A 22,216-nucleotide genomic window follows, 5' to 3' on the forward strand; every position below is an offset into this window, starting at 1 on the left:
TTGTAGAAGGTAGACTTTGAAGATCAATAATACCGTGTTTGGAAATGTATCCTCCTGTTTGTGCGGTGCAACCTTCTCCAGCTTTGTATTCAATGTAGCTTCTTTGTACCCAGTGTAACTTTGCCTTTTCTGCTGCTGAAAGAGCATTTTTCACAGCTGGTTCTTCCCACTGCCTTGGACCTCCATAGCAATTGGACATGTGAGACAACCTTTATTCTAATTTGTTCTCTAAATTGGTTAAACTAATCCCACATTAGCAGGTTTGCACTGTGCAGCCATTCTGATGCAGGTGTGTCTTGATGAATGTAGAGTTAAATATAGACTACTGCATTGCTTTTCCTGTTTTTGGTACTGATGCTCTGAACTCTTGAAATTTTCCTGGTGTTTGGTTTTCTTATTTTCTTTAATATTCTTAAAAGCAATTTCTGTCTGTTTAGAATCCATTTCTGTAAGACGTTTGTCTTTTAACAAGATGGCATTTAATAGACTGATGAATGAGGATTTGGAAATGTTTATGGCAAAGATTTAATTCCTTTATGTAAAATAGAGAAATATGTAGAACATGGTGATCAACGTAAGAGTGGTGGAACTGAAAATTGTGAGGCAGGAAAGACTTATACCTCTCAGGTATGTGAACTTTTAATACATTAACACTTACCATCCCAGCCTAGGTCTCATTAAGAAATTAAAACACATAAAATTCTAGTATGAGTTCCAGTTTCTCCAGTGAGATCAGGGTTCATAGCCACGATCTTTGTGGAAGCCAAAGTCCAGATGGTAGATTACTGAAAAACATTGCTCAGTTAGAAGAAATCTCTTATTTTACCCCTTCAAAGATAAAATTCGTGTATCCAACCTTGAATAACTCCTGTCCTTAAATGACCTCAGTGACTTGCTTGGCTCCTGTTCTGTCTTTGGGACCCAGATGTGTAAACTTCCACAGTTGCTGCTCCAGCAGCTCTGGAGATGGCTTCTAAAGACAATGTAGAGATTTTCAAGCATGTTGTCCTGCATCTCCTCATAAGAAATTGTATGATGGTAAACTACATGGTGAGATTGTCATGTTGTGCTTATGGCATTTAGAGACAAACTAGATTCCATGAAATGTGAGTTAATATTGAAACTCTTGGTCCTGACTTCATATGTCTTCATTCTGAGAATTACTATTTTTCAGGCAATTAAGGTCCATTTTCTTCATAGCACTGAGAAATGTACTTAGGAGTTGTATCAGGAATTTTCTGTGATAATGGCTCTTTTCCTTTTCTATTTTTCCAACCATTATTTTCCCCTGAAAAGCTCAGCCAAAGTCAATGTGAGTAGATGATGTGAATCACTAAACCTAATAGTATCCTGCATGCACAGTCTCATGCTTCAGAAACTGTTTTTTTCACTACTGTTTTGTATTTGATGGACTCATTTAACACCTAATGCTTAGCAAATGTCAAATTTTCAAAAGCTGGGTGTGTTTTGTAGTGAATAAGAAACTGAAAAAGGACCGAGAGGCACCAGGACACTCAGGCATTTCTGCAATACTCTGTTCATCAAACAACTGAGAGGAGAGCTGTATTTAACCGTGTACTGCATTTAACCCCTGAAATCCAGGCTACTTGCTTTCCCTGTAATACAATTTGGTAGGTTCAGTTTTTGGTTTTCAGGCAGTATAAGCTGGGACAAAGGCTCCCTAGCATTTTCAATGTGTCCGTGACAACACTAAGAGCCAGTGCTGTGTCTCATACTGGTGACACATTCCCTGTGTCGTGTTACCTGGAGGGCCGGGATCCATATGCCTGAAGCTTTCAAGGATGACGCCAGATTTCTGTCCTTGTGCACTGTAGCTTTAGCTTTGCATCACAGCTTCTTATTACTGAAAAGTAGATGATATTACTGAGAAGCAGAAGATATTACTATCCTGACTAAAATGTCTGCGTGATTTTTCTTCTCCTGGTAATCTGGCCTGTCAGAGTTACAGAACTGTCATTTTAGGGCATTTAATATAAAAGTGCTAGCAGCAGCATTATTAACTTACAGCTACAGGGAAAGCTTTTATTTTGCTTTCTGTTGTTTTTTTTTTTGGGGGGGGGTAGCCTTTATTCTTGTGTGATTACAAAGTTGTGTTTGTTGTTGTTTTTTTTTTCTGAAACAATATTTAAAAAAAAAAGCCACACACTTTTTTGTTTAGTTAGAGAAACTCCATTTTTAACTTGCATCAAGTGTCTTCATTTATATCCACTCTGAATATAGTCCAGTGTTCTTTGAGAAAATAAGCCAAAAGCACATTAGAGACATGGTCATGACTAACTTGACCTTGAAGAGATTAGATTTGAATATGACTTGAAGGCTAGGATGGTAATGTAAATTGAAAACTATATATATATATAAATAATTATAGTCTTGCTAGCTTAATCTTTTTAAAGAGGTGGGAGATGCAAAAGTTCAACAATAGCTTGGTTTTGAATTTCATAACTGTCACAAGGGACTTCAGAATACAGACACTCTCGAATAAAATGACCTAATAGCAGCTGGATATGCATGTGATAATCCTCTCTGAACACAATACAACTATTTAAGTGTAGAAATACATTTTAGCCTGTTAGCTGTTATACCAGAGAACTAAATTCTTCCCTAAGATGTGTTTCCAATTTGATTTAAAATATATGTGTGCTAGAAGAAAAATCTATTTAGCATTTTTAGTGTTGTATAGGGAATACAAAAGCTTAAGAAAGTGTCCCATCTGTAACTGTAGGCAGCAGTTATGCTTCACATTTTTTCTTCTAAATTCTTTCCTTCCTCTATTTTTAAACAATTTCTGCTGGTTGTTCTTATCAGCCCTTTCAATGTCTTATTCCATTTACTAACTGTCCCCTGAGCAAATGAAAATCAGCTTTTGTATTTCTGATGATCAATTCTTTTAAATTGAGTTTGTAAGTAAGTCTCATTCATTTTGCACAACCTATCCACTGGAAAACTTGAAGGTGAACAATCCTTCTCCCTGTGGAAAGTATTTACAAGCATGGAAGCTGCATTCTTTCTTTCTCTAAGCTGACAGAACTAAGAAGAAATGTCATCAATCTGTATGAGACCTGTGCCCAGAGTATCAGCACTATAGCATGAATTTCTGACTTAAAACTGGCTTACCTACATGCAAAGCATGAAGCTCTGGCAGCAGACAACAGCACTGACCCCTTGCCAAAATGCAGGAGGTTCCTACGTCAGATAATGCTGGCACAGGTATCTGTATTTCATATGGTGATTCTCTACTGAGTCTCTATTTTCATTTGTAAAGGATCCTCTTGCAGATTGTTAGATGCCTTTGTGCTCTGAGTAAACTCAATTCAGGACTTGATTTAACAGATACCAATTGTGAGTTTAGATTAAGGCTTGTATGATTAAGATCAGTTGTTGAGCTATCTATGGTATGAGATATGCCTGTGTATGGATGCCCCTGTTTGAAGCTGCATCTGCAAGTTGAAAGGACAGGGATCTCTCATAGGCAATGCAGTGCACCTGCGTTCAGCCTCCTGGTAGTTGATGACAATTTGATGAGAAGTCTGTCAAATGGTGGAGCTAGTTTTGAGAGGTCTGCATAGCACTGTTTTAAAAAAGCTTTAAGGGGTAGCCAATCTCTTAAACTATTAATTCCTCCTTCAGACATCCTTGTTTCACATGGAGGAAGAGGTGCCTTTGGCTTTTGACCATAGAGGAGGAAAAAACGAAGAAAAGCTCAGGTGTGGATTAGCTTGATTTCTATCTTTTGTGATAGAATTCTGTAATTGTAACTGTTTCTTAGCTTCCGAGGGTTAAAGCAGATTAAGCAGTACACCGAGCCCTTGACTGTTAGTACAGACCTCCACCCTGCTGCTGGGTTTGGAGCCAGTACCTTGGTAACAGAGGCCTGAAACAGCAAAAAAAAATACTTGACTGTTTTTCCCCAAAATGGGCCCATTGAGTGGTTAAGTCCATTCTGATAAACAGAGCATGGAGAGCATGCAGGTTAGCCTGCTTTTTCAGATAATGTCTCCACTTGGGGTTGAAATGGTTAACAATTTACCATTTACTTTAGCAGGGCCTGGTTTCAGATGAATAGGGGCAGTTTGTGCCTTCTCAGTGCCAGTTTCAGGCTGTCCTTGTCCTGCACAAGGCAGCACTGTATGTGTTCAGATCCTGAAGGTTCCACCGCCTGCAGGGCTTGACTTTTTTAACTTTTTTTTTGGTAAGTAGAAGGAAAGAAATAAAGTCATTATTAACTCTTTGTGGTTTGAGGACTTAGCCTTGGATACCTTCCTCCTGGACTACCACTGCAGCATAAATCAGAATTTGCAAACATGTCCATGCCTAGCAACTACACTCAGAAGCAGCTACAGAGATTTGAACACTGCAAATCATATAAAGGAATGCAAAATTGTGGGTTTACATTAAATCTGCCAGAAGGTAGTCAGCCAAGTGAAAACACACCCAAAAGCTGCCTCTTTCTGCTTTCAATGCATCACTCCCCAATTACAGAGTAAGATTTGTTTTACTGTCAATCACAATATTACTGCTTAACAATTTAAAAAATTTCTTATTCTTCCTATCTGATTGTTTTCTTTCCCTTTGTCATCTTCTTTCATTTTATTTTCAATCTCTGTTTTTCTTGTCACTTGGAGAATTTTAACTGTTTGTGCTGTCCTCTATACACCTCACAGTGACCCTTGTTTAATTAGACCTTCAGTTCAGTGAGTAAAAGGTGAGTCAAAAAAAGCCAATAAGCACTTCCAGCTCATTACATTACCATGTGCATATGTGGTTTGGGTCTTAACTGAAAATAACTCTGTATAAAAGCCAAAAAATAAAGCAGCCTGACACTAAACCATAAGCTGTCAGAACTTGGAGGCTAGTAAAATAAGCTTCTCTGCTCCTGTTCAGCAGCCAGCTGCAAAAGCCTGCCTTGGGATGGACCTGTCAAAAACACAGGTGAGTGTCCCTTGGAACTAATCTCAAACACAATGAAAATTAAAATAGGAGGTATTTTCAATGAAATATGCTGTGCTCAGCAGACTACAATTTGAAACACCAAAGTTTGTTTCATCAGAGCATACCTGACCTGCTCTACCCCCAAGCTAATGGCAAACTGTCAGAATTTTGGCCCTGCCAGAGGAGAAAAACTATTCTGTTGATTCTGGCATCTAAACCAAATATTAGTGTCAATCTAAAAGTATTAAAAGATGTGATTCTTTATGGCAAAAACTAATTCCATCCTGACACATTCCTAACAATCACTAGCACAGGAAGGACATTTTGCGGTAAGATTTATGTTTGCCTCTGGAGAAAGCATCTTTATTCAAATGAAGAAGAAAGATTAATTTGAGGTAATGTGTGAATTTATATACTAATCTAATGTATGTTATACAGGAAAAGGGAATGCCTCTTGCTTTACATTAGTGCTAAATAGTCAGTGACATAAAAATCTAAGGACAGTAAGGCGATAAACTAGGCTAACTCTCGCATAATGAGGCCCCACAATTTCACCAAGTTACTGTAGTGCAGAAGTCCTTGTTCGGTTTTGGATACCAGAAGCAGGTCCAAGTTTTCAGTCAAGACGGAGACTCCTGCACTTCCATTTGCTTCTAGTGCTCATTATGCTCATTAAGAAAGCAGCAACCCTACAACCTCAACAAACATTTCAGGATTTTGATAGTACATGTTCAAGTAAATCTAGATATTTAAATGGACTTGGCTCAGGTTACAGTGGAGTAACTGAACACAAGATTGGATCTCTCTCACGCTGAGTTTCTGAAGCTGAGCATTGTTCTAAGCTGAGGATCCATAAGCTCATTACTGAGTATTTACATATGAGTTTTGATGACTGCAAGATAATTACCAGCAGTTCCTTTCACAGCTGAAACTCTGTTAATGTTTTCTCCTCCTCCCACATAGTACCACAAATGCATTTTAAAAGCCTTGTACATGTTGCTCCATTTAGCACGTGCCTTCTGTGTGATCTCAGGACAGCATATCATTGTCATTTAGGCAAACTATTCCTTCTAGCTTTAAAGCTATCAGCTAAAGACAGTACCATTATTTTTCTTCACCCACTTTCTGCGTACACAGAAGATTTTTTTTCCACTTCCAATGTTTATTTTTCAGATGAAGTTCAACAGTAACTTTTCTTCCGTCTGCTAGGAGATTGCTTGCTGAAAGGCAACATCTGGTAAGTAGCAAAAAAGCTCTAGCTGTCAATAAGCAGGTTAGTTAATATAAATTCATCAGGGACATTTATTCGTTTTAGAAAATCACATAATATATAGTCTGCTCTCTTAAAGAAAAAACTTACTACATTTCAGCTATCATTTATGCTAATAATAGAGCTTAGAATCAGAGTCTGATCACAGTTGTATGGATGTATGTTGTAGGGGTATTACTACAAGACTGTCCTGTTGTAAAGACCCTTCATGTATTGAAGGGTCAGAACCAAAGCCCTTTGCAAAGTGTCTAGGTGGCTGCAACGACATATCTACATTGAGACCACCTCTCCTTGTGGCATCTGACACAGGTCCTGTTGCATCCCCTGGCAGTACTGGGTGTTGCACTGCACATACTTTCCAGGCAGCACAGGCCTGTGGTTCCTGCTGTTGGGACAGCCAAGTGCAGATACAGTAAAGTACTCCTGTCACAACCAGAAAAACTGTGTTTCTATGGTGTGAATGTGCTAAGCCACAGCAAGGGCAAAAAGCTAGATTGTGTTGTTCAATTAGCATTGCTGTTTGGGTTCTCTGCTGAGGACCAAGTCCAGCCCTCCAACCCATGGAGATTTATTTTTGTGAAAGGAAAAAGAACTCTTGGACTGAACAAGCTGAGTAACTCTGCTGTTGTTATACTTTAGGGTCTTGGTGGAAATAGGTGCTAAATCCTCTGTCTCTGACTTCTTTAATCTCCTTAGGCTATACTGATTTATACAGGAGACTTCTGCAGAGAAGCAGGTGCCTTTTCATAGTCACCAAGAGCAGCCATAGTAAAAAGGAATACATTTTCCATCAAGGAGATCCCAGGTCTCAGAGGAGGAAAAAGTGGTGCAGGTGGTCAGGAGGAAGATCAGTGCAGTGGTTTTCAGTCGACCCTCATTTGCATCATAAAACCATCATCTTCCTGAGCACAAAGGAACAGCAGGACTGGCAGCCTGCTCAGCCCCACAGCAGTAGGCATGACGTGGTTTGGGAATCGGGAGTGCTTGCTTAGCTCATGAGGGGTGTTTCACACATTGACTCCATCTCTGAAACACTTGGCTCTAGACAGTGCTGTTCATCTCTCACTTTTAAGAGTGCTAAAAGGTTTTCTCTCCTTTCTGTGGGGGGTGACCAAATGCAATTTAAGTAAGTGCGTTTCTGCTGAGGCACCAATATTTTTTGGTTGCCATTCGTTGTTCCCATTCTTACAAAGAATAATCTTCCTGTTAACCTAATCTAAATGATCATTTGGAGACTGCAAAACTATATGTCATTTTTAAGCTACAGTATCATGATGGCCTTAGGGAAATTCTACAGATGCCTTGCCACAATCCATTTCTTCCCCATGATGAGTTGCCAGGCTAGATTGCTTGGATTCATTTGCCACAGCTGTTTACCTCTTTGACCCCAAAACTACAAAGGTATGGTGCCAATGAAATACAAAGGAGGCTGCCTTTTAAATTACTGACGATAAACATTAATTTCCAAAGTAAAAAGGGACAGGAGATAGTATTCTTCTAGCTGAATGAAACTACTTGGTTATTTTGTCTTCAACTTTTAATGATTTTTTTCTTTCTTTCCTTTTTCTGTTAACCTGTAGACATAGATAAATGAGCAATGCAGCATTAATGTGCTTATTAGTCTGGAATAATTTAAGACAGACTAATATATCCCTGACAGAAAATTGTCAGCTCAGGTCTATCATGGTATCAGTCATTGCAAGCTATTAAATGTCTGCAGCAGAGCTACTAGGTAGATACCTTGTTTTATTTATTTCTTCAGTTCAAACATACCCCATTTCCATTTTGGCCACAGTTTTTCCTATCTGGTTGAGCTTATTTATTTGAAATTATTTATAGCTGATACTGTCCCTAGCTAGCAACTCAGCGTGCAAGAACTGATTAACACTAAATTATAATTTCTCTAAAAACCAAAGGTAACAAATCTAGGTCAAAGATACTGCCTTGGGCAAAGTCCACACAGGTTCTTTTGCATCACTGAATATTATATCTCATGTCTTTCTGTTTAAAAATGCCTATAGCTGATTAGGCAGGTGCCTTTCTATGCAAGGGGCATATCATTTAGAAGCATCTCAAGAGGTAACTGCTCAAATCATGGGCTATACATTACAGAAGAAAACCCCAAATGTTACTCCACAGTATCCATTAATCTGATGACTGATCTTTGAGATGTGGGTTTGCTGCTGCTGCATGTCCTGTTTTGAGGAAAACACCCCTAAACATTAGATCACAGATCTAAACAAAGAACAAGGGGAATTTGCGAGCACCTCACATTCTCATTTGCTGAAGTTGTTACTTGATAGAAAAATCTACTGAATGCTTCTGCTCTGTCATTTCGCTTTTATATCTGTTTGGCGGCATAACTGCTAGTTTCCTGGTCATTCATGCTGTGCTTATACCACCCTATCCACAGTCGCTCCTCTGGAGGGAATTAGTTCCCTCCTAACACAGACCAGTTTTCTTCTGGATCCACAGAAAGCCTGGCTGAATTCAGCCTTCTGCAGGAGGTGCTAGCTTTGAACACTAAGAATGTGAGCATATCCATACCAGGTGTGGCTTAGGAACCAAGGTTTATTCCTTCACAGTCCACAAGGACTCCGTGGGCACACCCAATGAACATGAAGTGGGTAATTTCAGAGCCTGATGGCAAGGATATTAATCTGGAAAATAAAAAACCTGGAGTTCCTTTTTTTCACTCAGTAGATGTGGTTTTGCCATACATTTAACTGGATAAGAAACCTGCATTCGTGCCATGGATTCCTCTGTTGCAAGAAATTATGTTTGCCACACATAGGTGTGCAGTAAACTTAATGCCATAATGAGGAATTCTTTCTGTTCTTGGCATCCTCCAGAGGCCTAGGAATATGTCTGCATCCTTGTATCTTATGGTTTTGAAACTTTTCTTGATTTCATGCCTTCAGCAGTAATTCACAATGCAAGTAACTCTGTATTTTGGATTGATAGCATGACTAGAACAGGGAAAAGCAGACAAAAAAGTTCATAAAAGTACAGTATAGACTTTTTTGCCACAGTAGTGATGTGTTTATGGTATGAAGCATTACCACAGTGTTGAATTGTTCCCTCTTTGCTGAAAGGTGGGGAGAGACTATTGTTTTCTTATGGTTGAATTATGTTCTGCTGCCTAGTGAAATATGCAGTAGTAAGGTCTGCAGGTCACTACTATGACTTAGTCTTGACAATACAAATAAAAGAACTGCGGCTTTTAAAAATATCAATAAATATTTTTAAGCATCAGTTTCAAAAGGAATGTGTGTCATATTATGTGTCACAGGATGTCACACATTCCCTTGTTTTTCATATTCATTTCTTGAAGAGTCTTTGATTGATAGTGGCTACAAATGCCTTCAAGCGCTTATAAAACAAATGGTTTTCTATACATTTATAATAAGTCTATATAATAATAAAATATTTTTATATGCACTGGGTATTTATTATATATGTATACATACTGCAAAAGTGGTCCAAACAATTTCTGTTCTTGCTATTTGCTGCCTTGGTTCAGAAAGGATATGTGAGACAAGCTGTATGACTGAAGCTGCTGGAGTTCTTGAATGATGGGTGAGGAAGGTTGTAGGGCTGTTGATACTGGCTAGTGGATAAAGCAGATGACCAGGAATGGCCAAAGACCCTGGCATGCTAGTAGTGGCCACTGGAAGAGGCAAGCCAATGCCGAGGCAAAAAGAAACCAGAAATGGAATCCACAGCTGTCCCTGTCTGACTGCAAACTCCAGCTGAAGTCTATCCGGTGAGCAGAGCATTTACTACACCAAACCAGTGTAGATTCTCTGGTGTCTAATAAGTTGAACTCATACATCAGCTCCTTTAGCAGCCACAATCAATGAGATCACTCCTACTTACAACTTATTTTCATGGCTTTGTTGCTCTGTCAAATTTGATTTGACTAGCTGTTGGGAGGCGTGAATATGTACAAGCACACATACTCAAGTGCAGTCACGTAAGTTTTGTTGCTTTCAGAACTCAGATTTAAAAAGCCAAAGTAAAGAAAAATAAACAAAGTCTTTCCTTGAAGTCACAGAATGCTTCTCCCAAGCCAACTTTCAGTGAAAGGCTTCTCTTTATAAGGTCATAACTAATGTCTGCCATAGAAATTGCTGAGGTCACCGAAGATGTCTTCAAGTGGCCGACACTGTGAATGCTTTGGTTCTCTTTAGCAAAATAGACTGTTTACTCATTACACTCTTTATATAATATGGCTCTTGAAAGGTTCTATAGAATGTATTAATTCTGTCTAGATTTTAAAAAATACCTGACTCCTTAAATAGCCATTATAAAGAGAAAAAAAAATACGCATAAAAATATATTAAGCATTTGAAAAAGCCTCAAATGACATGTCTTTTTGACTCACACAAAAGGTTTTATCTACATACTCTCATTTTTTTATATTCATCCAGATTTGAGCACTGTAGGACGTAAAGTGGAAAACTGGCTGAAAACTGACTTTTTACATAAAATGTGAATTTCTTTGTCTATTTTATTTTGTTGAACATAACAAATGAAGTTACAGAGATCCAATCGATCAAATTCCTGTTAATGAGAAAAAGACTGAAGCAAACTATTTAACTGCATGTCCACAATTTTACTGATTATGCTTCCAATAATTTAATGTATTTACATTCTTTGGTGATGAAGCATCTTTTGCACTCTTTTATCTTGGAAAATCATAGAATCATAGAATGATTAGGGTTGGAAAGGACCTTAAGGTCATCTCGTTCCAACTCCCTGCCTTCACTTAGGTGTCTTCTGCCGTTCCTGTACCACCAAGTGAAAGAGCTGGAATATCACGACCTGGCTATACACTGGCACTTCCCTCTAGCGAAGGGATAAAATGGTTGTTTGTTGCACAGGTATGTGGCAGAGAAGGATTGTTTTCACTTTTCAATTCTGTGGCAGAGGGTATTTTCCTTTTAAATAACCTACTTAATAGTTACTAAGAATGTCATAACATCCGCCGCATACAGTATTTTGTAGTGTAGCTATTCTTAATGGTCTCAGACAGATGAAGGACATATTTTAAGATATTTGAGTATTGCTTATGAATGTTTGATCTTGACTATGTATTTATTAAAGTTATTTTTGTTATTCTAACTCCCTGCTGAAAACAAAGTTGCATCTGTATCTTTATAAACACATTTGTTAATACACCTGTCAGCCTTTTCTTCTAATGTATTATTATGTTTTTTTTCCTCATTAAAACTGAAATAACCAGCAATAATTTTAATTATATACTTATTTTTAATACATGAAAAGCTGATAGTTTAGACAGTAGGTATGGCTGCAGCACATGCACACTTTCAGAACTGTAACCACTCTACTTCCCCCTTTCCCATTATTTTCCAAAGCACATATTAAATTCAACATCCTAAAGAACTTCCATTTTAATAAATGAAAAGCTTTGTCATGCAACAAAATAACAAGTTTTTTTCTTGTTTTAGAAAATGCTATATGTAGATACTACTCAGAATCTGAACATATCAGACGCTGATCCAGCTGTGCAGGAAAGCTATATCTAATGAAAATTATTCTTCCTTAAATTTGTTGTCTCAACAAAGTTTTGTTCGTTTTTTAGTGATATAGGAAACCCCCCACACTTAGGTAAGCAATGTGTTGATAGTGCTGGAAGGACATACCTGTAGGTTAGAGAACTGTTTACGTTCAACTCATACAGGCATAGCTATTTATTAATTTTTACTTGCTCAACTCATTTTTGCATTTATGATTCCTATTATAGATTATCATCATTCTTAATAATTGAATATCATTCCTATATGATTGAATACCGTTAAAAATCAATAATAAAATCAATAATAAAAAATACTATAGTTAAATATGTTTAAATGTTTTTCTCAAGTAAAGCCAGCCAAAAAATCGACCTTTGATAGAAAATCAAAACATTAACATCTCAGTAGTGTGAATGTTTGTTTCTCTCCTGATTGTTGATTGCCCAAGTCTGTTTGTAGCATAATCAGCAGGAGAACTGCCACTCACTTTAACTAAGCAAGATCAAAGCTGTAACTGTTATTAGGATGAATACGTTCCTCATGCGGATTTCTGCATTGCCGACCATATACAGAAGTGTAGCATTTTAAATAATTAAACAAGTTGGTATTTAGCAGTTGTTAGGTCAAGAATGAAGATGTTGATGGAAGGGTTCTTTCATCCCATGAGAGCTGCCAGAATTCCATGTCCACTTCTGGGTACCATTTTTAGTGCGAAGTCACAGAGTTCCAGATCAGAGGTTAGTAGGACACCCAGGGTAGTAAGTCACAGATGACAGCAATAAGCTGTGGCACAAAGGGATTGTGTTTGAACATAATTTTGCACATCAGATTTTTTTTTGTGCCTAGATTATCCTGTATTCTCCAAATTCTGAGGACTTTGGTAGTTTGATTCACTTAACAAAGTTGCCTGTTGTTTTCAAACAAAAACTACTCAAGATGCATGGACTTTTGCAACCAAAAAATGTTTCAGTGCACAATTTTTTGGATTAGCTATTTTTTAAAAATGATTCATGGACAACAAATCTATGTAATTTCCCTGAGAAAACCTTTGAACAGACAAATAATTGAAAATATAAAGTTTCCTTGCACAGGTAATTTCATCATAAAGAGAAACAAGATTTTACACTTAAGCTCCAAGAACAATCTTGAAGAACAGATCTTTGTTTAAAAAAATTCCGACTCTGAAAAGAGATCCAAAGAAAAAACAGTCTCAGAATTGAGCATAGACTCATTCTTTCTTAACAGCAATTTGCAGGCTGACATCTGCTTGTTGTCTGCTACAATTCGCTACGTCAGGTTATTTCCATTTGAGCTTTGTACACTTCAAATGTTATTTTCAAAAGTGGCTTGAAGCTTGTCGCATTAGAAATCTTGTGACTCTGATTCACTGCCCTGGTGCATGCAGCGTTTCCTTATTGATTATAATAATGGTTGTTATTTCACACTTGGAGCATATTATTAATGTTTGTTAATGTTAATTTTGTTCCTATTATTACTGTTATTATTGTTGATACTTATGCTATAATGATACATTATATCCATAATATCCAATAATGTGTTGTGATAATCAGTAATATACTAAAACAACAGCAATAGCAATAATGACAACTGATGAATAATTAATAGCATTTTAATAACACTCAAAGCCTCCAATCAGAAGTGAAGCCTTATAAGGTTCTAGGGGCACTTAGAATGCTACAGTCTTTCACAAAAGATATATGTAAATTTGAGACAGGGAAAAACAGGCCAATCTGTAGAATTCTTAATCAATATAAATTGGAAGTTTGGTTTTTTTTTAACTACAGGATTATTAAGGGGGAAATCTCTCTAACATGATGCTGCTTATTCTCTTCCTTATGCAGTTTGGTTTTCCTGAGAAATGGCATTAATTCTGCTCTGAGGATGAGGCAGCACACCACAGGGGCTTTCTGGAGCACTTTTTCCTTCTGTTCAGCCGTTGCTGATGGTTTCATACAGTTTCTCTCTATCAGGTGTCCTGTTGGACTTACTGAATAATTCTCATTGCTTCTCACCATCTCTTGCTACCCAAGATAAGTGCTAACAACTATATTACATAGGTGTTGCCTTAGGAGTAAATATAAAAGCCTTTAATCAGAATTATAGGGGTTTTTAAACAGCCTCCTAAACCTTTCCATGTCTTCAGGCAGCTAAGAAACAAAAAGCTCACAGCTTTCCTAATTGGAATACTAGAATTATTTAACATGAATACAGCTCCTGGGTTTCTCCTGCCTCAGAGTATGTTCCTTTGAAAACCTCAGCCAAGGACTTTAATAATTTAAATGCCATCTTTTTTTTTTTTTCGAATTTTGTAGAGTGGAAGATTTCAAATATCAAAGTCAGTAATAAAAGGGTGATGTTATTGTGGACACATGGGCCTGCTTGACCTCAAACTTGCTATTTATCTATTTACCATTTATTATGTGTACAGTATGTGAGGAGATTCCTTTTTCCTGGTGTAGCTGATTAAAATGGCTGAATGTGGAAAGGCAGGGGAAAGGGATGGTGTACCTGGCTCAGGTCATTAACTGCTCTCTACTTCAATCAGAGCTCAACTTAAAAAAATAATTGACTTTACAGTCAGTTCCCATGGGAACACTGGAATAGGCAATATGCCCAAGTATCAATAGATACTGGATGTCCAGCTGGAAGAGCATTGCACTTCAGAAAGGGGGGGAAAAATAGATTTACACTCCATTACTGGGCTGTGTGGTGTTCTGATGACCTGCAGAGGACCTCCAACAGAAAAATGTTAAAGCTGAATTGTCTCGCTTCCCTAATAAGTAAGTCAGGCCAATAGAGAATCCCAAGCCACAGCTCCAGATTTAACTGTCCAAAAATCTGAGGTAAAGTTTATCCTTGGACTACAGTACTTGGGATTGCAGGTTTTCCCAGCCCATAACACTGATGTGTATCAGAAATACTGACTGTAAGCTCTAACTCAAGCAAACCATATGAGTTTCTAGATTAGGTTTTAACAAACCTAGCAACTCAGTTCCAGTTCTGGATTAAGGCAGCCATAAAGTACATCTTAGACATGCGGGCTCAGATGAATCAGAGTAAACATTTTCATAACTATTGGAGTAAATTATGCCTTCTTCAGGAGTGCTCTAGGCATTTGTTCCCATATGCTACGCTGCCACATTTTCAGAACAGGCCCTGGTCACAGATATCTTCTAAAGAAAGATATCTTCGGATGACTAGGGAATACTGTTTGCTGATCACTCCCAGATGCCCTACACACATTTCTACTCTGAAAATTAAGATAGTTTATAGTATGGACACAGGCTGTTCTATGCCAGTTGGCCTTATTGCCAGGGTATGCTCATCTTAGATGTCTTTGTTTTAATCATGTTTTGTTGAATAAGCATATTTTGCTAGTTGAGCTGTTCAGGAGGCAACCATGTCAGTAGAGGTTTGGAAGGAACTGAAGCTCTTGGTTGGTGAGACACATGCGATTTTGTGGTCACAGCTCATGATGTACAGGACAGTAGCTGAATGAGGAACATCTTTGTGCCAGTTTTCAAAGTTTATACAAAAGTGCAGATGAATATGAATAAATATCTGTTGGATCCTCTGTGGCTTTTCCTTTTCTTATGACTCATTCTGTTTTTCAAGTGCAAAGCAAGGCCTGGCAGCCTGACATGGGATTAGGGGATGTAACCGTATTTTCTTCTGCCAGCTATTCGTGATGAATCTAAAGGGAAGATCATTACATAAAGGAGGGGAGATGTTATGCTCATTATGATAAGAACAAGAGAGGCTTGGGTGAGAATGAGAATGCTTGCACTGCTGGGAACGTGAATGTCTCTCAGTCTTGCACATATGTCATCCAAGAGCAGAGGAGGGAAGGTTCTTTAAGAGCTCTGATTCAGCTGGTTGTTCTTCCATGCTGAAAGGCTCCGGAGATTTCAGTCCAGAGCCAATTCCACAACATCTAGATTAATTTAAAATTCACTTGGATTCATTCTAGCAACCTTAACAGATAGCCTGGGAAGTCTCATGAGTCTTTGTCATTGGAGGTCTTCACCACAGTTTATACAAAACACTTGTTCAGGATGGACCTAGGTGTAACAGAGCCTGCCTTGGGCCAGCCAGTTAGCAGCTCATCATCTGAGGTCTCTCTCAGACTTGTTTCTCTAAGTTTCTGTGAATGTAATGTAGCTGGGTACGAACACGACAAGAATGAGTCCCTGACTGAAGTCTGAAGAGAAACTCCTTTCTTGTTCATTCCAGAATCTGACCAGAGTCTGATGGATTCATAGATACATTATACTATATATTAATAGCAGACCATTTTTAGAGCATGTTGAAATTTCATGGTATCAGCAGAGAGTTTTGGATTGTTGGAAGACAAACATACCAGTATTTCTCTCCCTTCCTAACAATCCTTCCTCATTCTCTAGCAAGGAGCTTGCATGTGGAAAAGATAACCCTATAAATTTTAATGACACAATAAAAATAGCTATTCACAAAGGTTCAAAGGACTAGCAATTAATTTGCACACTCTTTTTACTTGCTTGTTTTATAAATGTGCCCATCTTGCCTTTATTAGCTCTCTCCTCACAAGTGTCTTTAAACATTAATTACCTGAAAAATTCAGGTCAAGTGCCTAGCACCTACCTTACAAGACACTTTGAATTGAAAATATCTTCATCCAATGTTAGTTAAAGGATGTGGGATAGAGATTGCATTGAGAGACTGTAATATTAAGAGTTGCAGAGAAAGTTTCTGAACACAGTTGCAGATTCTTCCTGTTGTAAATGTTACAATTGCTTTTGGCAAAGCTCTGCACCTTGGAATAGACTTTAAATCTTTAAAAGCCAAGTAAACAGGCAACAAAGTCAACAGTCACATTATGTTTAAATCATTTGAAAGAATGCATATATCTGGGTATTCTTATCTGTCTGTATGTGCAAATACTCTGTATTAAGAATTATCAACATTATAATTTAGGAGGGTGGCTAAAAATATTTGAGGATAAAGACAGTAAATAAAAAACTACATGTGTCTCATTCAATGTGAAACAGTAGTATTAGTAACAAATTTTGTCCTTGCAGGAAGAAAATTGTACTTTAGAGGCGATTAAGACTTTAAAAATAATGTTCACTCATTGTACTGCAGTAATGAAAAAACAAAACAATGGAAACTTTGATTTGGTGCAACTAGAAGTCAAAGAAATCATACTGAGTTCAGCAATCCCAGTGTGTGTCCATGAAAGTCTATGAAAAGACACCTTGCGACTCTGCATCCCAGAAAGACACATTAGTGGGAAAATTAGTTATGGAAAAATTAGAGCTTCTGATGTATTTATGAACTCTATACATATGGTCCTTGCTGTCCTTTATATCCACCATAATGACATATCCATCCTGTTGCGGAATTAAAACCATGTCAGGCATAGGACAAAAGGCACTGATGTGGTATATGCTTACTTTGCTGAGTCAAGTTTATTTAAAAATATTAATAAGCTTACTTCATATTGCCAGGCTGTCTGCCAGATCAAGTATTATTGTCTCTACCTCTCTAAGTTTGTGCCAGATCAGGCTTTTTCTCTTTTTCCCTAACTGGCATAAAACCAGAATAAAAATGCATAGCCAGCACAGACCCCATACGGAGAGGACATTTGCCATTGCATGATCCAAACCAAAGCTGTGTTGTGTGGGCTAGATCCAGTTCTAACACACATAGCACCATAGCCTGGCAAAGCTATCTGGAAGTCTCTACAAGGTACAGCCATTAACAGTGAAGGGCTCCAGCAGAGACCAGGGAGCCAGGAAAGCCCCAAAGAGCTGGTGGAAAGAGACATCTACCCGCTGGGTCCAACCTACATGTAGAATCCTGTTACTTCACGTTTGGTACCCTTTGTGCCATAAGAAGCCAGGGACTTCTGCAATTGAAACTGTATATCTCATGAGCACAAACCTGAGTCAGCTTCAAACCAGCCAACTTGCATAATAGCAGATTAACCAGACTGCTGTCCATTCTGATGTGTGTCCCAGGCCCATAATATATCTCTTTGCAGTCTGAAGCTGTATGATTATCTGCAACTGAATGAGCTCGTGTAGAGAGCTTGCTATCCCTGCACAAGTGGCAAGTTGTCCCCCTTGAGTACAGTGAAGTACTCAATCAAAAATAACAGAGTTGCATGACTCACTGAAATAAGTGTAAGAGAAACAAGGTGAAGGCCCTAGATGACCATTTTTATTATATGATTTGAAGCCTACTTTGCAGGAAGGTAGAATCTATCAAAAATAACGTGCTTGGGGGAAAACTGTAAATGGTGACCTCCTACTATGTGAGATGCTAAAAGTCAGGAACCACAAAATCATCTACCTCACAGAAATAGTGCTTGTTGTTAACAAAAGAGATGTTATTATATACGAATGTAAATAGAGCTATGTAAAGTTCAAACAGAATTTATTCTTCTAAAGAATAGATATAATACTGCTAAGATTTAATGCCAGAATAGAGTTGTCCCATATTTAGATTTATTTTGAGTTGTATTGATTACCATTCTGATGGTTCAAAAATCTTAAATAATTTCAATATTATAATAATTTTTATAAGTGTTCCACACTAATAATAAACAAAAGTTTGTCCCCAGAAACAACTCAGGCTTCTGGCTTGTTTTTCCTTTCTTTCATTCATTACAATGAAGTTAGACTCAGTGATAAACATAGCCTCTGTACTACATGCCAGAATAATTTTAAGTTATGAATACAAATGCTGTCATTGGTTAATGTACAAGAAGATAGGTAATGTGAATCCTAAGTAGTAAAAAGTTAGAAATAGTTTTCTTAATTTGTTTCCTTATGAGGTAACAAGAGGTAAATTCCCTGTTATTTGACTTACTTCTTAAAAGAAAAGTGACTGTACCTTTGAAGACAAACTTTCAGTTGGAACTGAAAACTCAAATATTTAGAAGAAAGTTTAGCCAAGATGCATCTGGACTAGAATAAATATTGCCCTCTGGGGCTATAACAGATACACAGCATTGCTGGAGGGAAAATTATTGAAGTGAAAAATTTCTCCTTTATTCACTAGTCCTGTGAAAGAGAAGTATGAAAATAGGATCATTTTAAAATGAAAAATCATGACTAAATATTCAAGTCAATGGAAGGTGACATAGAAATAGACAAGGAAACTCCATTTTAACAAGGCATGACATATCAAATTGTAACACCATAACATTGAGGAATTCAAGTTTCTAATACTACTAACTTTTTAATGTATTCAGTGCTGTGTGACTAGCTTTTCTTTGCTGTATGTGTGGCTGAGAATACATCAGCATTGAGCAAATAATGAGAGTGTTGCTATGGGCTTCAGTGAAAGCAGGCCTCAGTTTAATATGTTAAGACATCATCCAAGTAATTTTCTTCTTGCAATCTTCAATTTGGTGTAATACATTATCATAATAAAGGGAGGTAGGAGCAGGAAGACTTGATTAAGTGTCAAAATGCTCTCAGAAACTCAAGAAATTGACAGTTTTAATGTCAGATCTTTGGTTTTCAAAACAGGCAATAGTCTTAAAGGACAAAAGAAAAAAGGGCAAGGAGCAAGCTGAAGCACTCATATTTAAAAATAAAAATACAAAATAAGGTCCTTGAATTCCTGCTGTAAACAACACATGACAGGGAGTGATTGATATACACCCCTTTCTACTGTTGAGCCTTTGGTCAAGACCCTCAAAAGTGACCAGCTTGTCTCAGTATGTGTTAGGCTCGTAGCTGAATGCAAGAGCTGAATGCACTAAAAGCTTTCAGACTTTTCTTATAAGCTAAAATAAGGAATCTTAGTAACATTTTTGTAAATTGCTTAATTATTTTATCTTCATTTTGGTTATGAAAAAATAGAGTTACAGAGCAAGAGTGATTTGGTTGAAGTTATCATTTTTTTTTTAATTTTTTGTCTGCTGCCTCTCCTGAGGAATACTAATATCCCCTATCTGCAAGCAGCACTGGAAGGATAAATTAATTAATATTTGCAAAGAGCTTTGGAATCCTGAGCTGAAAGGTGGTAGATAAGTGTAAAGAATTATACTGTAAATTATGTATAAGTATTGTGAATGCCGCTTTTTCAGATGTGTCTGCTACGAAGATCACTCAGTAGTTCAGACATCTAAAACATGGATGAAGCAAGACTGTTTAAGAATTGATTAGTATACCTTTGGGGGTATAAGAATGGCAGTCTACTGCAGTGCAGGAGACAACAGCTCCTATAGCACAAGGAAAATGACATTTCAATACCATAAGAAGTTCCTTGCACCTTTGAAGTTGCATCTTAATTCAAAATCTGTCAGTATTCTTTATTTTTCTTATAATTATGAAAGCGGTTTCATGTCAATAAGTGTTGGTTGGTTTTATTGTTTTTTTTTTTAAGCGAAAACAACCTCAATGGAGCAGTTATAAATCCAGGAAAACTCTCTCTCTTCTCCCTTGCTATCAGCCACAATTCAGGCTGCTGTGAAAGCTGCTTTAGGAAGCTTCTTAAGCAGCTATCCATAGTTGTATTGCTTTAAAACTGAGGCTGAAGGTGAACTATATTGTTTTCTTCAAATGCCTAGAGAAACAAGACTGCTAATGAGACAGAAATCACAAAAGAAGGAGAAAAATCTGCATCAGACCAAGTAATAATAAAGATTTGCACTATGGGAGTGGTCAAAGAGCCCTGAGAAAACCTGTAAAAAGGACAGGTTTTGTCTGAGTACAGGTCTATGCAATGAGAAAACTTCTTCAGAGAACCACTTACATTGACTGTCAACTAGACCAGAAAGCCAAAGCAAGGCCAAGGCCCTGACTTCAAGGCTGTGTTGGGACTGGTTGGTACTAACATGAGATTGACTGGTCCTGGTATGGGATTTTCATGCCACAGCAGGAAGTAAGGAACTACATATCTACTGATTAGCACTAGCAAAATGTATTTCAGTAAATGTTCTTCAGAAACTCAAAATATGGTATAATTAAGAGCAAGGAAGATGGAGAGGTTTGCCAGTATTCTTTTTTCCAGGGCAGTGGATGGGAGAAAATACTCAGTTGGTCTTTGAAATACATCTTTTTCAATGAAATATCTGGATAATATCTGGTTAAAAGAAATGTAAAGCATCTGTCACCAAACCTGGAAAAAATTAATTTCTCTATTTAAAAGAATTCACTATCAAATTTGTCATGTTCCCTTGACAACCTCAGTCTCTCCTCTGCAGGCCATGAACTTTCTTCATTTCCCCAATTAACACATTAGCTCCTGTGCCTAAAGGGCTGTCATCTCCTGCCAGCTAAGTGGCACAAATTCAGAGTGTTTAACGGAGTCTTAATGGATGTATTCAAGCTAACAACAAAAGGTGACCTGCTAGGAGAATAGCAAAATGTATGTAGGCTTGGGGGACTGCAGTGGTCTTAGCTTCAGCTAAAGCCTAGACTTGAGGGGGGAAATAAAATTTGTGAAGCTGAACATTAAATCAGGAAAGAAATGCAAAAGACAGAAACCCAGAGTAGAAACCAGAACATGATGGCAAAAGTGTCAGGCTAAACCAAGATCTTTGCAATGGACTAACAGCTAGGTAGGAAAGAAGAAAACAACAGAAAATGATACTGCAGAGAATGCTGAAAAGAAAAAGCCTGAAAAAATAATTGGGTGGAAGCTGGAAGGACTGCAGGGGTAGGAGTCTTCTTATGCTTTCCTTTTTAATGCTGTATTCTTCATGTAATGGTGTGCCACTGTATGACTTGGGTAAAAAAAAAAAAAAAAACAAACAAAAAAAAGTATGCATCTTGGCTTTTTTATTTCAAAACCAGAGGAAGAAGGTCTGAAAAACACAACCCTGCCTGCGAGGCTGCAGCAACTCTGTGGCCTGCATGAAAAGATCACTGAGCTGAGAGTGAATTTCTCATTATGCCCTGCTGTGCCCAATAGCTTTCTACCAGCCTTCCATCAATACTGACAGTGTGTAACAACCCTTTAGATTTCTCATCTCCTACCTGTGGTGAGGTAACTTCTTCAGAGGATTTGAAAGCCAGCCCAGAAAATGAGAAGCAGCCTGAGTCCTGGGTCAGCCTTTCATCCAAACCTTGTGTGATCACCCTGGCAGAGGTGAGTACAGGTTATAAAATCCATCTTGAAAGGGGAGTTTGAACACAGCAGCATTTCTAACTCCAGAGATTCAAATTAGTGTCTAAATAAGAAGTTGGGTTCTTTTTTTCAAAGGTGACAAACAAAGACAAGGTGGTGAAGCATCATATCGCTGACAAACAGGCCAGTGGTATTTTAGCTTGTTAAGGGAATGATGTCTACTTGTCTGAGTCGCATTGAAATTGTCCAACTTCAGCAAAGAATTAACTGTGTTTTCAATGTGAGCATTTTAGAAGTAAAAAGAAACACTTTCGGATTAAATGTGACTGTGTTAGGCTAGGTCACATACTAGCTAGACACTACTATTTCA

The sequence above is a fragment of the Pezoporus flaviventris genome, unplaced genomic scaffold, assembly GCF_033815535.1.
Source record: "Pezoporus flaviventris isolate CSIRO_AGI_PZ_B2104156 unplaced genomic scaffold, CSIRO_AGI_Pfla_v1 ptg000045l, whole genome shotgun sequence".
In the NCBI taxonomy this organism is placed as follows: Eukaryota; Metazoa; Chordata; class Aves; order Psittaciformes; family Psittacidae; genus Pezoporus; species Pezoporus flaviventris.